Here is a 17,079-nt window from a genome sequence, read left to right on the forward strand (position 1 = left end):
TTGCAAGTAAATAGCCCACAAGATCCCTTGCAAATAAAGATAGAAAGTCAGAGTTTGATGGCATATAATGACTACTTTACTAGGCCCATGTTCTCTTGTAATTTTGCTGTCTGCTGGTTAAGATGCCAGATTTATTTAATAATCAGCTTATATTTTTGCCTCTCATAAGAAATCTCTAATCTCTGTCTCATGCAGTCCTGAATTCCATTACTTCCTTTGACTCTGCATTGCTTTCAGTAAGGCTATTACAATAATCTATCAACTTTTCTGGAGGAAAATCCTTTTATAGTCCATGATTGGTCATCTTGTATTTTCAAAATGTGTCCTGTTTTCATTCACTTCTTTATAAGCATAGGCTATTTGGATTTCTTTGAGGTGCTTAAAAGCTTCCATCATACCTTCCAAATCATTTTCCTCCAAGACTGTACATATTACATTTATCCAAGTTGCCTTTATAAAGCGTATTCTAAAGAATGCCCACTAATTAGTTGCCCTCCTTTTTACTACCTGTATCCAGTCTATAGCCTTCCAAAGATGAGCTCTCTAGATCTACACACAAAAGTGAGATAACATCTGTTTGCTTTCTAATAGCAATGCACGCCCCCCATGCAAACATTGCATCACACTGGTATTTCTTGCAGCACTGTCACTTGCCTGCTTAATTTTAGATGATCTGATATGGCTTCCCCAGCTCCCCTTCTACATTTTTTGTAGTGCTACTTTCCCTCCAAATCTGTACTCTTTTTCACAATTACAGCATAAATTACCGTATCACTTCCCAGTTGCATCATTTTACATTTTTTATTGGACTAATGCTTCTGTTTTTTTAGACCATTGTTGAAATCTTGCTGAGTTGTTTTCATTATTTCTATACCTCTTTGCACCTCAATCCCAATTTCATCTTTTTACCAATCAGCAGGCCACTTTCATAACACTGAAAGACTGACTTCCAGTGTTGATCTTGTGAAGCATTCCACTGGTAAGATCCCTTTATCTAGATAAGCTACATTACTCACAATGTATTTTTGTCAATCCAGTGCCTTATCTTTCTATCACCTTATCATTTTCAAGATCTGTCAAGTGTATTAGCTAACCTTTAGTATAATACCAAGTCTAGTGTCATGCTAGAAGTGAAGTGTGCTACTTCTATATCTCATTTTGTGGTTACTGCCCCGGTTATCCATTCAAGCCATTCTCTTGAATTGGTTTGACATGAGCATGCCACTATAAATTTATAAGCTCCAAAGGCTTCCAGATATTCCTTATTTTTTCATTCAATACTGTTTCCATGATTTTCCCAACAATTAACTTAAAATTAGATATTAATAGTTTTCAGCCTTTCCTCTATTTTAACTTGTGACTCTTCTGATGGGGCATCATATCTGCATTTTCCTGTTTTAACAACTTTGTCTTCCTGTATTTTGATTAATACCTTTGTATGTGTAGATCTTATGAAAGTGGAGTTCATAAAAAGACAAAATAGTGTCAATATACTCACTGTGGACTTCTAGTTACACTAAGCTGACCAATACCTCAGTGTAGGTAGAAAAACAGACCAGTAGCACAATGGGCTTCTAGCTGCCTATACTCGGTCTGTTTTTTCTGGCTGTACTGTGCTATTGGTCTGTTCAGTGGGCCAATAGCATAGTACAGCAAGATAAATGTCATTTAAATAGTAGCGACAATTAGATTAGCTGCCTTAATGAATGCATTTGTAGGTTTCTATCAGAGTAACTGTAGAAGAAGCTTGTATAAAGCTGATTGCTACAGTCTTGCAATCAAGTCATTCATTCTCTTTCAGACATTTTTTTTGGGTCCACAACTTTGTGTCCTCCTTATGGACCTCTGCCCCAAATTATAAAGGCCAGTGCTAAGACATTTTTGTTCAGAGGTTGACACTTGTGCTTATAATAGTATCCATTTTGAAGGGTATAATTTATGAGGTGGTCTTGGTTGGTTCCCAATAACAGCAATACTGCATTTTTTTTTGCATTGACCTTAAGACTGCAGTGGATGATCTGAATCTGGCCTTCAGTTTGCAGTTATCAGCAAACTTAGTCAGCCAGAAACCCTTAGGCAATGTCTTAGATGTCAGCAAAGTATAAAATAAAGAAGAATGGCCCTCGGAACAGAATACTGTAGGACACCACTGGTGAATTGGGAGTCACTTTGTCAGTCAGTGAGTTACATACATGTTAACATTTAATCAAGTCAGCTTCTTAATATGTTCATAGTTTCATAAGTTTATGATAGATGAATGACCATCAGGGTCTTTTTAAGCCTTGCCATGCAACCCAATCCAGTTTTGTCCCCAAGTACTTTGGAAACCTGTATGTTAAGATAGGATAGGATAGGATAGGATATATGGTAGGATATGGTAGGATATGTTACTAAGGAAGAAGCTAAGGAATATCTGGGGTGAATTTTTTAGTTAGGGATTCATTTATTTAGTGTTGACCTCTGTCCATCAGAGACATGGGGGCCAGACCAGGGGTGAATTTCTGATTTCCCATCCAATGATAAATGTTTTGTTTGATTACAGTCAGGGATAAACTCTGCTTCATGTGGATGGAAATCTTATTCCATAGTATTGGGATTCTTTGAGACATATATCGGTCTTTCCAGCATGCTGTATTTGTGTTGCAGGCAAAATTAATTTCCTTGGATTTAGTGTTTCTGGTACAGCTTGTTTTGCAGAGGTGCAAGAGATCCATTAGAGCTGGATATGAGGATACCTTATAGGACTGACATAGATCACCTCTCAGTAACCTGTAAAACACAGAGTACAGAGATGGGGCCTTAAGGTGATCTGCATAGGACAGGTCAGGTTATTCATACCCTGGATTCTTCTGGGCTTTGAGGGTGATCCAACTGTTGCAAGTACCTGGTTAGGTACATGCCAAAGAAGGAATTGCACTCAGTGATGGATCTGATAAGGGCCAAGTAGAGTGGTATGAGATGGGTGACATAAAATTATTTTCTTACTATTTTGGCTATGTGTTGGCTGAAGGCCAGATTAATATCTACATATGGTCCCAGATCCCTAACTACTGAGTCATCTATTGAGAGTGTTTTATTGATGGAGTAATTAGCTTGGGTGGACAATTTCCCACAGGGCACTATAATGTATTTATTTGCATTGAGTTTTAATCCATGGCTTTGGCACCAGTCATTTGTTTGTGTTATACCCTCTTGTAGGATGCTGGTGTCATGGCCAGAATCTGTGATGGCTCACAATTTGTAGTCATCTGCAGACTTAGTGAGTCAGAGGCCTTTCACTTTTTAACCTTGACTTTCAAGATGTAAATGCCAAACAGGAGCTGGTCTAACATGGGTCCCTGGGGTACTCCTCTGGTGACTGGTCTCCTAGTGGAGGTGGTAACAATGATCCTGACTTTTTGGGTCCCATCTGTGAACCAGCCAGCAATCCAGTGAGTTATGTAGGGATTTATGCCTAATTCTCAGAGTTTGTCAATAATACCTGAGTGGATTATTGTATCAGATGCCATGGCTAGGTCAAGGTAGATGGTATGCACTTTTTCCCCCATATCCAGGGAGTGAGAATAGTATCAAAGGCATTGGCTAATTTGAGGTAGGCAATGTGCAATGATTTGCCATCATCTAGTGCTAAACTAACTTTTGCAAGGAAATCTGTTGTTTGGTAGGCAGGACCTGCTTTTCACTACGACAAATTGTTAGCTTGCAGTCTGTGACTGTCATAGGTTGTGGACTGTATAGTGATATGTTTGATAATATTAGAAATAATGCTGGTGAGGCTAATTGGTCTATAATTTCCTAGGTTTGTGATAGGGAGACCATTGTATTGGGATACCACAATAACAGTACTAAGTTTTAGTACAGTACAGTACTAAGTTTTAGTACAGTACTCGAAGACTGAAAATGTTTAAGAGCGTATCATTGAGGCAGTGTTTATGCTAACAATGATACTGGGTGGTATGTTATCTGAACCCACAGAGCTAGTGTTATTAATTTTGGAAAGGGGTTTAAAACCTTTTCTGGGCAATTATAGGGAGTTATATGGACTAAAGGAAATAAATGGAGGAATAGGGAGGGTATGGATGGAGAAGTTTACACTAAATTTATTGCTGACAGGTGATGTCTTCTGGGTCAGACTAGATGGTATCATTGGAGATCAGCTTGGAGCAGTGATAAATATTGTTCTTTTGATTCCTGAGGTAGTTTAAAAAAAAGCTTAGTTACTGGCTTTACAGGTGTTGATCTTCTGGATGAGTTATTTGCTTATCATTTTGAGGTAATTTCTAGTGTGTGTGTGGTGGTTTGAGTTTATTTCTTTGAGCCAATGTTTTTTCTCTTTCTCTTTCTTTTAAAGTTCAATACAGGGTTCTAGTATAGGGTCTTGTTTCTAAATTTGGCACTGCAGTTGTGGCAGATGCAGACAACAGCTTCAGTACAGGAGTTCAGAGATATAACTAGTCCTTCTAGTGCCCAGGGCCATTCCCCAATCTGGTGCCCCCTCAGCTTTAAACTGAAGGCCAAAAAACATCCTTTTCTTCTATTAAGTGTAGCAAACCGCTTGCTACAAATGTAACAAGTGGCTTGCTATATTTAAGATAGAACCCTGATCACTTCAGTCATAATTAGAAATGCATTATTGGCATTCTTTTCTGAATGTTGGTAATGTACTGAACCACTCCCAGAGGAATAAAGCCCTTCAGCAAATGCAATATTGACATTCAGAAATTGAATGCTGGTAATGAAGATCACACACACTGACATCTTGTATACAGGGTGGCTGCCTTCTTTGCCGCACCCTAGCAATGCCTTTACAGAAGTTTAGATATGAGTAAGAATCAATGGTATAACATTACATTTGCTGTGTGGTTATCATGTGGTAGTAGGCTTATAAATCTTGTTAGGTTTTTCAAGAGTGTTAGAGATTAACTCTCAAGAAATTCCTGAAGACTGTAACATTGGATGGCATCTTTACTTGGGTGTTATGTCTGATTTGACCAATGGTGGGCCTTCTATATGTTTGGAATATATTTGCGTTATAAAAGTAAGAACAAATACAAATAGATTTGAGCCCCTGGGTAGAGGGGGGTATATCTGATTTAGAGAGTTAGTGCTGATAATGTCAAGGAACCTCAGTGCATATTTGCTGTTTATGGTATTTTTGACAATTTATGTAGGGGTTTTTGAACTCTCCCTTAGTGTGCACATTAGGTTCAATAGTTAAGAACTCCCAATTTGTTAAGGCAGGTGTTCCAGGCTGTGGGTGATGTAGAAGGGTTTCCATAGTTAACAATGATATGATGACTGGACCTATTTACAAATACCAGGATAGGCAGAAGTTCTAGATTGTCATTCTGTTGGATTAATTATGAGGTGATGAGACTGGGAATGAATATAGATATATCCTCACTGAAAATGCAACCACCCTCATTTTTATTTTTATTTTATTTTATCCTTTGTTGACCGGGTTAGTCCCATTAGGCTAGTAGCCTCTTTTCAGAGTGAGACTCAAGGTAGTATTCATACTACTAGGGAAAATTTGGCCAGGACATAAGTGAAGTTTCCCTACCCTTTGGAGAACTCTTTGTGAGGTGATCACTAGGTGGATCAAGAGGGCTGTTGCAGGTGACCATTAAATTTTAAAATGGAAGCCATGAGTGGAGATAAACTCAAAAAGGAGAAAATAGAAACTGTAATTCATAAGGAAAATGATGCTTTGGGGTGAATATTGCACCACCTGAGGATCTAGATGACTCTCTTTTATAAAAAAAAAAAAAAGTGATGAAAGAAGCAGAATCAGAAGAATCAGAGGTCATAGTGTGGAGTGTGGTAGTGGCCAAAATACTTGGCAGTGGGCAAATGACATAAAGACTGAAGGATGATGAAAATTAGTATGAATACCGAGGGGGAATATCTGGCCACTGCAGTAACTGTTTTAAGGGTATGGTCTGTGTTGGACTTCAGGAAGATCGGGCAGACAGCAGTAAGCATATAAAGTTACAGCAGTGTTAACAAAGTAAAGACATATGCAGGAGCAATATCAGGTTCCAGTGAATGATTGCTGAAGGAAAAGGATGTGCAGGTACAGATGAGACAGACTGAACTGTTGAGAGCTGGAGGAAAAGGCCTTTTATGAGGGTGAAAACAAATTAAGAACAACAAATAAATAGGTACTGTATTTTAAACAATGTTGCTGTACTGTTAGGATTCACTTTGTCTGACATTAGGGCATTAGTAAATATAGGAACTGAACCTTTCTGTGAAATAACGTTTGAGACATTTGCATTAGCAGAAAAAAATTGTTAATGAATGTGAAAGAAGGAGTAACATATCTCTTTGAGAGGGCCATGTTTATCAAAATTTAAATGTACAGTCAAAAAGAAAACTTTTCTTACAGTTTAAAACAACTGAGGTAGAAGAAAACGAATTAGAAATGTTTTTTTCTAAGCTTATGTCAGGATGTGCATGATACTAAAAAAAGTTGTACATCTCAGAATAGTATGGACTGAAGAATGGGAAGTTTATGTAACTTTAGAAAATGATACATCTGATGAATGCTGAATACAGTGAAACAATGATTTCCTTGCACCTAGATGCCATATCTTTGTTTATAAGTTGCACAACACAGAATGATTTCCTCATTACTGTAGACATGTGATGGTCAAAGGCTAGTTTACTGTCTATTTGTGCCCCAAGTCCCAGGCTACTGGATCATCTCTTAGGGGTGTCTTGTCAGTATGATAGTTACCAGGAGTGGCTGACTTCCCAAAGGATACTGGTATGCATTTCATGGCATTTTTTGATTCTATGGCTCGGACATCAGTTATTTGTCTGTCAGCCCTTCTTGAAGAACATTGGTGTCAGTAGGGTATTCTGTGACTGTTCCTAATTTGCAATCATCTTCAAATTTGGTCAGTCAGAGGCTCTTGTCATTGGCCTTGACTTCAAAGAGGTAGATGTCAAAAAGGAGCAATCCTAGAACCAATACCTGAGGGACTCTGCTGAGGACTTGCATCTTTGTAGAGGTCGACTCTCCAATGCTAAGTTTCTGGGTCCTGTCTGTGAGCCAGCTGGCTATCCAATGGGTAACACCAGGGATCACACCTAATTGTATGAGTTTGTCAACAGTGCCCAAGTGGGATATTGTGCCAATTGCCTTAGCCAGGGGAAGGCAGTGTGAACCATTTTGCCATCATTCATTGCTTTGGTGACCTTCTCAAATAAGTCCACAAGGTTGAGTAGGCATGCACTAGCCTTGATGAAACCAAACTGGGTTAGTTCCAGTGTCTGGAGGTTTCCTCTGTTATTATTGATAATTTCCATGATAGATTTTTTTTCAGTGGCCTTGCATATGAGACTAGTATGCTGTATGGATCTGTTGTTTCCAAGGTCTATAGATGGACCACCTTTGTGCAGAGAGATGACAGTTGCTGCCCTCCATTCTAGAGGCATGCAGCTTGTTTGGAGGTTGCATTTAAATAGTGGTTCCAGAGGGCCTAATAGGTCATATTTCATGATATTTAGATGGTAACCTGGGATATTGTTGGGGACCATAGATACAGTGTACTTGCCCTTAGAGAGAGCATTGAAGACCTGTTCCATAGTGATAATAGGAGGAGTAGTATTTAATGGTATTTCCTGAGGAGAGGCTGGAGGGGGTAAAGTTAGAGATTAATTTATCTGACAGTAGGTTTGCTATATCTTCTGGCTCAGTGTAGGTGCTTCCATTTACAATTAGGTTACCAGACATAGCTAAGGAATGCCTTGAGGTTGTCTTTGGCATGGGAGGGCAAATTTACCTTAAATTTGGCTTTGGTACATTTTATTTTTCCTCCAAGTTGTTTGTTTAATTTGTAGAGATTGATTTTTATCCTGTTGTGTGCTACACCTCTTAACTTTTGCCATGATGTCTTCCTTCTGTTATATAACCTATTGATGTTGTGATTCCACCAAGGTGGCTTTTTTTTTTTTAGTTAGTTCCATACTTATTCCTGGGGGGGGTACAGCTGCCTCTCTGCAGCAGCTACTAATATGATTGTACAGGGATTCTGTGAACAATTCCACATAGGCAGCAATGTTCTTAGGGGTTGAGGGGGGTTGAAACATTTCCACATTATCACTTAATAGTATGAAGTTAGCCTTAGAGTAGTTTCTAAATGTTCTAAGGCTACCTGTGATTCTGGGTTTTATTTTTACTTCAAGGGACATCATTTTGTGGTTTGACCTTATCAGATAGGACATTATACTAGGGGGTGTGCAGTGCTCTCCCAAATTATTGATGACTATGGTATGTTTGTGCCCCTGGTCAAAGTACTGACAATCTGGTCCAGGGAATTTGCTTTTACAAAATCTAGGAATCTCTGTGCCTGCCCATTTGGTGTTGTATATGATTCCCAGTTAAATGTGGGGTAATTAAAGTTGCCCATGACTATGGTAGTGGATTGGATGTTGCATGTTTCCAGTAAGCTTAAATACATGTTATGGATTTCCTGGGTCATAGAGGAGGACCTATAGCTTGGAAGGAAGTGGTATGGTATTTTGTCTGTGGTCATTTGAATGTGGAGAAGCTCAAGTGTCTTGTCCTGTTTGACCAGACCTGAGGTATATTTATATGTGATATAAATCAAGGCACCTCCACCTTTAGTCCCTGGCTGTGTAGTAGCTGGTCTGAATATGTGGAGGGCATTATAGCTTTGCACTGCCAGGGTGGTCTCCATGGTTTATAAACCATATTTCAGTGACTGCACCGACATCAGCATTTTCTTGGGTTAAGAAAGCTTGAGGAAGTAGACTTTCTTGTTTAGACTCCTAGCATTGAGCAGTAACACCTTTAGATTTTCTTGGTTTTGATTTGCTATGTCGGAAGTATTTTCAGTTTGGCATTGCTTAAAAAGGCACTATAGGAGAGGATAATGTTTAGCCAATATTCAAAAGCCTAGCGGGCAGAGTTGCAGACCATTAATGGCAAAACAGTGTGGTCTGTTGACCATCTCCTTCCATATTGAAAAAATATTGTACCCCATTAGAATGACACCATAAACTAAACCAATTATTAAAGTCATTCATATTGTGGCATAATCCTTGGAGAAGGTAGAATGCTGCTCAGTGCTAGCCTCATACCTGCATGGACCACATATTCTGAGAGCTCCTTGATGTCTCTCTTCATCTAGGGAAGTACGCCTCAGATAATTTTCACCCACATAGACCATGACTAACTGGTGCATGTGGGCCAATGACCTGAGAGTGTGTGTGTAATGTGTCAGATCTTGGCCCCTGATAAGCAACTGACCATGACTTTCTCCTTACTCAGCCTGATGAGAGGGACATCAGTCTGTGTCAAAGTGTAGTCTCCAATGACCAGAATGTTGGGTTGTCTGGTGGCTTGCATTTTAGGCTTAGAAGTAGAGGCTCCATTTGATGTTGCTGCATGTGTTGATTTGGGTGTTGTTTTGAAAGAGTTCATTTAGGGCTGCTGAGGGCATTTGTTATGTGTGCTTTTGTCTAGGATGTCTTTGGGGCTTAGGAAGGTTATATTTATATGCCTCAGCATAAGTGGGTCTGTTTGTCTGCTCCATGTTGTGTGTGATAGGTGCAATGTATGTACTACTGACAAGCTGATAAAGTGACATTGCATATATACATCTGTCACATATGTTATCAGTTTGTTTGAGAATTAGCTGGTCATTAGTTGTCATGTCAGGTCTGATCATAAGCTAATCACCCTTAACATCCACATCCCACTGCCACCCCCCAGTAAGGAAACCTCCATAAAAAACTTCTCCAAAGCCAACTTCATGCTGTTTAAGTCAGAAATGACAAACTTCATGACACCCATGCAGATGGGAACTGAACGTTTGACTGGTGAATCCTACAGTAAGGCACTGTATGAGCACATCCACTCATGCATGAATCGTGCCATCCCAAATAGAACCAAGATGCTCTCCTCCAAAAAAAGGAAGCCAATCTGGTGGTCCCCTGCCATAAAAAAAACTTTACAACAAAAGGAAGAAACTGTTGCAGAAAAGAGGAAAATCCCAGGATGCAAAAAACTCCCTTACCAGCCTCAGTAAGAAGCTGAGATCCCTCATAAAATCCTTCAAAGCTAGTTATGAAAATAAGATTGCCAAAGATTCCAAAGACAACCACAAGGCATTCTATAACTATGTCAAGAATCTAAATGGCAATGCTCAGATCTGCTTTGGGCTACAACAGAATGGCATTAAATATACTGATCCCAAGGAAATTGCCAATATCCTGGCAGATCAATTCAGTGCCAACTTCACCCCCCTCTCACCCCTAAATGGCCCATCTCAATACTGGAAGATTGCCAAATTCTGGTAATAACGGCCACACAGGTAAAAAATGCACTCTCCAAAGCTAAGAATACAGCATCCAAGGGACCAGATGACATCCCGGGCTGTGTACTACATAAACTACAAAATTAACTGGCACCTCGCTTAAGTGTCATGTTTAATCATAGCCTCACCCCAGCCTTCATGCCCACTGAGTAGCGCACAGCTACATTTATCCCACTCCACAAGGGGGGATCCACCTTGGATCCTGGGAACTACTGCCCCATCAGTCTGATGAGCCTGATCTGCAAGGCCATGGAACATATTATCATGGAACTTATAAACAAAGACATTGGCAACCTTCAAACACTGGACCCCTCCCAGTTTGGGTTCCTGAAGGGGCTGATCTTGTCTCCTGAACCTGATTGACTTCTTCGAATCAGTCTCCAGAGCTGTGGACGAGGGTAAGGTGGTCCACACAAGCCTATCTGGACCTCACCAAGGCCTTTGACACCATCCCCCACTCTGGAATCATAGATAAACTTACTAAGCTGGGCATTAATCCCTACGTCACTCTATGGGTTGCCAGCTGGCTTACTGACAGAGTCCACATTGTAAAAGTAGCGGATTTCAAATCCAGCTCCAGACAAGTGACAAGTGGAGTACCTCAGGGTTCAGTCCTGGGACTGCTCTTGGTTGGCATCTACTTCTCAGAAGTACAGGCCAACACTAAGGGACTCTGGCTAACAAAGTTCGCAGATGACCGCAAACTGGGAGCCATTATTGAATCCTCAAATGATGTGGATACTCTACAAAAGGGCCTTACAGATACAGTTGTGTGGTGCCAGAGCCATGGGCTCAAGCTCAATGCAAAGAAATGTATAGTTATCCCTTTTGGAAAAAAACATGTACCCGTGAATTACCACATAGGTGGCAGTACATTAAACACTGAAAGTGTGATAAGAGACTTAGGGACACAGTTGGACAGTGGTCTCACCTTCGATAACCACATCGCCACAACAGTCAGGAAATCCTTCTATGTGGCACACCTCATCACTAAGGGCTTTTAATCCAGAAAAAAGAGGTCATTGTCCCAATGTACTCATCCCTCGTTAGACCCATTATAGAATACAATGCCCAGTTTGGTATGTACTGCTCAAGACATCTGCAACAACTGGAAAGTCCGCAGAAATACCTCACTAAAAGAATCACAGGCCTAAAGCAGATGCCCTACGCTGACTGCCTTAAAAAACCCCAGCTATACTCTGTCGCATATCGTTTACTCAGAGGCGATCTCTGCTTAACATACAGGCCATGTCAATCCCAGAGCTGTTGGACATGCTACACTTAAAGAAATCTCCACACTCCAGGGATCAAAACCTTGTCATCATAGTAAACAAAACATGCTGGAGAGATAGGTTCCTGACCCAGAGACTCCTCAGACTCTGGAATAGACTGCCCATACATATCAAGCAGAGCGCCTCTTTGGCCCTCTTCAAAAGGAACCTTAATGATTGGATGGGAGAAAGAAAATTCACCCCGGGGATCACGTCAGTCACCCTGCTAGACAGGGGTCCAGGGAAGTAAATAGTGTGGAAAGAAATAGCCAGGGAATTATTACGGCTAGGCTTGTATAGGCCCTAAGGCTTAGTACCAACCTATGAACCTATGTTACACATGCTTGTGTATTTGCTGTTCAGCTACGAAATTGCCTTTTTTGTATTTTGCCTTAACTGTTTTCCTGTACCGTAGCTCAGTTAACTAACTCCAATGTTCTCCTCCATTTTCTTCAGTTGTGTGTTAGACTCCATTGCTGCCACATGTCTATTGCTGGAGTGTATCAAGACATCATTATTTGACCTATTTGCAATGATATCTTGAATTAAGATCTGCACAATTTGGAAATTAAACTATTTAATGGTCTCCACAGGTGTCATTTCGAATAAGTCACTGTCTGCTAACACTATCTGTGGTTAGGGTTGCCAGCTGTCCGTTTTTTGACCGGACTGTCTGGTTTTTTGACAAATTGTCCAGTTAGAAATTTCATTCAAAACTGGGCATGTGAAGTCCAGGTTTTTTTTCCCCACTGCCACGAATCCGATCTCAAGCGTTTCTCCCATGCCATCTTACTCTGTGAATCAGAGGTTGCTCAGTATTATACAGATCAAGGAGGCTCTACCACAATGCACATACTCATGTCAGGTCCCTCTAAGTGTCAGTATTATACAGATCAAGGAGGCTCTACCACAAGGCACATACTCATGTCAGGCCCCTCTAAGTGAAGGGCAGAAGCTAATGGTCAGCCTCGTTGTAAGCAGTCTAGTCACATTTTGCAAAGCGACCTGTTACCACGTCATGTCTGTTCCATCTAGCTGGCAGGAATGAAGAGAGAAAAAAAAGCTAACATGAGCAGTGAGGGGGTGCTGTATGAAGGAATCTCAGTCTGGGGCATCTCTGTTCTTACTAAAATGGTTGTAAAATTGCCTTAGGTAAACGAAAGCATCATGCCTTTTGTTTTCAGGAGGTAAGCAGTCTCTGCATATTATCTAACACTTTATTTTTGTACTACTTTTACCTTTACTTTTAATACAAAATAGAGTGGTGGGGTCGAGTTTTATTTTAATTATAGGGAATGCAAGAGTGGGGTTAGTTTAGTATTATGCTGCAGAAGTTCAAAGCATGCAGTTAACTTATTTTTTTATTTAGTTTTATTCCTTTAAAACAATGACACACTGGAGGCAGTTTTGCATTTTTCTGGAGAGTTGCAAATATTTGCTAATGCTAAACAGATTTGATATTTCATTTAGCTTAATATATTATTTTGGAAGTCTGTTTAGATTACGTGGAATTACAATCCTCGATTATTGCCGTTCTTAAGAGGTACCCTGTATAATGACAGTACATTAATTTTGGTTGGATCTTCTTGCACATCACATAGACAGATCAGGAATGCCAACTGCTTCAGTTTTTGTTTCTAATTGATTTATCAAAGAGTGCAACAAATCGAGGAGCTCAGTGGCACTTAAATGAAAGAATACATTGTATAGTGCCATCTACATTTATTGTTTTGTGATATGTGGTGGGCACTGGGAAATTGTCTTCCATCAAGATAGCTTTCACTTTCCCAAGTTTACATAGTAGTTTCTCTGTTTGACAGCCCATGTGTCTGGTTCACAAAGTCGGGTCGTGGTGGTGATGGGTAATAGTTTGGCTTTAGGGATAGTGGTGCACTCTGCTGTCTGCACTGCTGTTCTCCAAAAGACTATCTGAGCAACATTTGTTTTGTTGCATCTATTATGTTGTCTATACGACTGCTGATTATTTGATTGCTCTGAATATCTGGCACTGGTGAAGCTTACACTTTGCATCTTGATCACTGTTTTTAACTACAGTCACAATCCAGGGCATTAAAGAAGCTAATTTTATGTAACTGCAGAAGCCGTAATGGGAATGTGCATTTGTTTGTGCTCAATCTGGAGTCATACTTGCAAGCTGTCACATATTTGCACCATCAGTTGTATTACTGAACTGAGTTTATTATTTAGTTGTAAGTTAACAGTTCCAAAGAGTGCTTTGAGATTTCTGATTTTGCACTTGGCTTGTAGGATTGGGACTTGTATACTGTCACCAGTACAAGGTAATTTATTCACATGGGTGAGCTCCGCCTAAGGTGCCACAGCATAAAATAATATGCAAACAGTATTGACTTTACCAAGTTCTACATCGGTTACAGAAAAAACTCGTATTCTACTTCTGGTGTATGCTTTTGGTTTGGCCTTGTATTTGCCTCTGATCTCTTTGAGTGCCAGATAGTACATCTCAGTGTCATCCCAGTCTGAGGTTTACTAGATTGTGTTACTCGGTCTGTACTGGAACAGTAATTACTGCTAAGGGGAATGTTTACTTTCTGCCTGTATAACTAACTTTAAACTACACCTGTGGAAAACACTGTTTCATCTGGGTATTCTTGTGAGTCACCCTGAAGGCTGTTACACAGGGTTTTAGGCTTTATTTAGCATTCTGTTTTTCTCCTGTACTGTGCTGTTGAATCCAGTTATGCTACTGTGATGTTGTTTTCCATACTCAATGTGTTTTTACCAGCACAGTTATGTTGACTGTCTTTGTAGTAGGCTTTTTTTAATACACTGAAAGAAGTACACTTGTTGAATGTTATGTACATATGTATATTGATGTCTACTGATTGTTCTGGCATGTTTTTATCAGCACATTTGTAGTTCACTTTCTGTGTACTAGTCACCTTAGATACTGTGCTAGGAGTACAATTGTTGAATGTTAATTCATACCTATTTCACTGTACAGTATTCTAGTGTCTGCTGCTGCTCATCTTTATCCTCATCTGTCCAAACCTATATACAATTTGCTTCTCACATTACTCTTTCCAGTTAACTTCCCCATTACCTTACTGTTATCACCTACAAATCCCCCTGTCATCCTCAGACTGCATTTCTCCCTCCAGAGTTTTCATACCAGCACTTGCTTCCCCCCAACCCTGAATGCACACCAAGCCCTCCAAATACTCCTTGTCCCTATCTCTTCATACATATGTCTATTGCAACCCTCACCTACAGCTACTGTCTTCATGCTACACTGTGTTACCCCCCCCCCAAAGATTTAAATTTTGCTTGTAACATAAATAGGCCATGTTGATGAGACACAAATGTGTCTCAGAGGGTCCCCATGCACTGGAACAAGCTTCCCATCCACGTGAAGCAGAGTCCATCCCTAGCCCTATTTAAGCATAACTTTGACAAATAGATGGGAAATTGGAAATCATCCCTGTTGCCAATTCCACCTATCCTTTTTTTTTCTGGACTATCCACAAATCAGATCAATTCTCTAGTAGTCAGGAAAACACTGTACAAACTCCAATATTCTGTTTCACAAAAAGAAACAGACTATCAGTGTCTGTTAAATTGGCTGATTTACTATGTTTTTTTACAGAAAAGCAAATTAAATTGTCTGAAAGCAGGCATCCGGAACAGAAAAAGAGGGTGTTCCCATCAGCTGATATAACAGTGATGTCACAAAATGGGCGGGGTACAGATGGGAGAGGGGGGTAGGAATGGGTGGAGTTATGGATGATGCGAGGGGCGTGACCTTAGTCCGGTTTTAGCCACAAAGAAACCTGGCAACCCTATCTGTGGTGGTAAGTTAAATTCTCAATACATCTTGCTACAGATTAGGAGTTACACTTGCTACACAGCCATGGGGAGGCAGAACAGTCAGATAATGTATTGAACACTTTGGAATATTCAGTGGGGTGCTGTAGATGGACTTTGAAAGTGCAATTTGAGAATATGTTTGCATCCTGTACGTACCTATACAGTTCTTTGTTGCATAAAGAGTTTGCTTAATCAATAAGTTACAAAGAGTGGATATGTTTGGCACTTTATGGAAGTTTCAGAACAGTCCCAGAGCACAGGGCAGTTATTGAAAGATTTTCTAATGCCTTTTAAGTTTAGAGAGTACGCCTGTGTCCTAAGGATTTGTTTGCTCACTTAGGCCTGTATATGCCAGCAAGATACTCTCTGCACAGCATAATTATTTGGTGAGTCAGCAATTTAGCAGTGATTATTTGTGAGGATTGTGTTTTATATATATATATATATATATATATATATATATATATATATATATATATATATATGTGTGTGTGTGTGTGTGTGTTTTGTGTTTGTGTGTATATATATATATATATATATATATATATATATATATACATATATATATATATATATATATATACATATCTATACTTATATATATATATATATATATATATATATATATATATATATATATATACACATATATATGTATTTGTTGTGTGCACTGCATATATCTTTAGAGAAACTGTTTTACTCTTCCCTGAGAGTGAGCCATGCTTGCAGTATTGTGAAACTGAAAGTGACATTTTCTGCACTGCCTAGCTTCTTGCAAACCAGTGCCCTGCAAAACCAGCTAGCTCACAATTGATACATTTTGATACTATTCTCTGTCTCAGAAAAGACTTTAGCATTAACTGTTTTATTATCAGCACAATGTCTCAGCAAAGCATTACACTTTCAGCAGAGGCTGAGACACAGCAAGATGCAGAATTTCTTGCAGACCAAGATCAAACCCCTGATCTAAGTGTGAGAGCAAAATGCATCTCTAAGTTTAATTTAGAGTTATGAGTCTGACAGGGAAGAATTGTTAGCCAATCTTGCTTACTCACGGACTAACAGTGTTAACTGTATATCTGCCCTTTCTCAACCTACTTATGATGCACTGCAATTAGATGGTAAACTCATGCAATTTATAGCTACCTATCAAAGCTATCAGAGACTATGCATAAAATATGTTAATTTGTTACAAAGATATAACACTGAGGAAGCACAAGAAGAACTAAAGAGGTTTGATCAGCTTAATCTTGACAGGGATAGCTTGGCATTACAAAGACTAAGGCCGAAGTCAGAATTACACACCTCAATGAATCCAGATCCTATCGCTCTGCATCTACCAGACAGTCCACCAGATCCAGTAGGTCTTTACAGTCTAGATCTTCCACACTCAGAAAACAACTTATCAAGGCCCGTGCTGATGCAGAAGCTGCTAAGATTCAGGCAGCCTTCGCAGAAAGGAAGGATCAGTTAGAGGCAGAAGCTGCACACAAAGAAGCAGAAGCTGCACACAGAGAAGCAGAAAGAGAGGCATAAGCTGCACAAAAAAAGCAGAAAGAGAGGCAGACGCTGCACACAAAAAAAAGAAAGAGAAGCAGAAATGCAGGTTG

Source organism: Protopterus annectens, chromosome 2.part1, assembly GCF_019279795.1.
Source record: "Protopterus annectens isolate FY-2018-M chromosome 2.part1, PAN1.0, whole genome shotgun sequence".
In the NCBI taxonomy this organism is placed as follows: Eukaryota; Metazoa; Chordata; order Ceratodontiformes; family Protopteridae; genus Protopterus; species Protopterus annectens.